The sequence below is a fragment of the Equus caballus genome, chromosome 3 (assembly GCF_041296265.1).
Source record: "Equus caballus isolate H_3958 breed thoroughbred chromosome 3, TB-T2T, whole genome shotgun sequence".
NCBI classification, from domain to species: Eukaryota; Metazoa; Chordata; class Mammalia; order Perissodactyla; family Equidae; genus Equus; species Equus caballus.
In genome coordinates, this window is record NC_091686.1 from 32,789,760 (window position 1) to 32,791,180 (window position 1,421).

General features: G+C 48.1%; 1 non-coding gene across 1 annotated transcript; it reads right to left on the reverse strand.

The window, feature by feature from the left end:
- Window positions 1–1,083: 1,083 nt before the first annotated feature.
- Window positions 1,084–1,203, reverse strand: LOC111773062 (U6atac minor spliceosomal RNA). The gene has a single exon (XR_002807264.1). It is a non-coding gene; the product is annotated as a U6atac minor spliceosomal RNA (small nuclear RNA).
- Window positions 1,204–1,421: the final 218 nt, after the last annotated feature.

The window sequence follows — 1,421 nt, forward strand, 5'->3', positions numbered from 1 at the left end:
CCTTCTAGAAGGTCAGGAAAGTGAATTTGAGCTTCAAGAGGATACTTACTGTAGTGGATTAACATCCATCCAACATACTGAGATCTCTGGGTGATGAGACATACGAAGCAAACAGGAAAGCGCGAGCAGTACTCAGCAACACACCAGTCAACAGAAACTGGGGTTTTGGCGGGGTCCTCCCCGTGGCACCTCATGTTGGATCAGTGTGTCTGTGGACCAGGCCGCCATGCTGGCAGGGATGGAGGCTATGCATGGGCCGCACAATGTGGACTCCCTTTCCCAGAGGCTGCCCTGGGAGCAGAGCCTTCCTTTCCCTGGTCTGCCAACAGCGGAGACCAACGCCGAGCCCCAACCTGGCACTGCGTAGACTCATTCATGTGGCAGGGGGCTCATGCCCGTGGACTTCACTGGTCTTACCAGAGACCCCCTCGCCTAGAAGCAGCTGGCCTTCTGAAGTGGCCTTATGAGCGCTCAGTGGTGGGTAGTTGGGCGTACCATTCTCAAGACATGGGATTCTAGGTTACAGGATGTGTTACCTTTTTTTCATGAATTTTTAATTGTGGTAGAATATATAGAACATACAAGTTTCAATTTTAACCATTTTTAAGTGGACAACTCAGTGGCATTAAGCACATTCACATTGTTGTGCAACCATTGTCATTATCCGTCTCCAGAACTTTTTCATCTTCCCAAACTGAGAGTCTGGTGCTCTTAAACACGAACTCCCGTTCCCTCCCCAGCCCCTGGTCGTTACTGTCCTACGCGCCGTGTCTATGGTGTGACTACTCCAGGAACCTCGCGTAAGTGGAGCCCTCCTATAAGTGACTCTTTGTGTGTGACTTATTTCACTCAGCATAATGACCTCAAGCTTCGTTCATGTTGTAGCACATGGCAGAGTTTCCTTTCTTCTTTTTAAGGCTGAATAATATTCCATTGTATGTATATAGCCCGTTTTGCTTATCCATTCATCCGCCGATGGACACTTGGGCTGTGTCCACCGTTGGCCGTTGAGAATAATGCTGATAGGAACATGGGTGTACAAATATCTTTTCAAGTCCTAACTTTCAATTCTTTTGAGTCTCTACCCAGAAGTGGAGAAAGCCACAAAGGAGGTGGCAGTGCTTTCACGGTATTCGTGTTCTGAGGCCCGAGGGCCTCCTCCATTCTTGTCAAGGAGAGTGCTTCTTTCCTTTCGTACAAAAATATGCTTCTCATAAGAGACCGATATGCCATTCTCCTTTTTCCTTAGACTGAATCCATGTGTCAGGGATCAAGGGGTGGAAGGGGGAGTGGCCCCTTTCACTATCACATCTAAGAAATCACACACTGGCAGGATTTTTGTTTCCCATTTCTGAACATTCTCTCTGTCGGTTTGGAGGCCTGATTCCCAAGGGAATTAATGATTCCACCAGGAGACACAA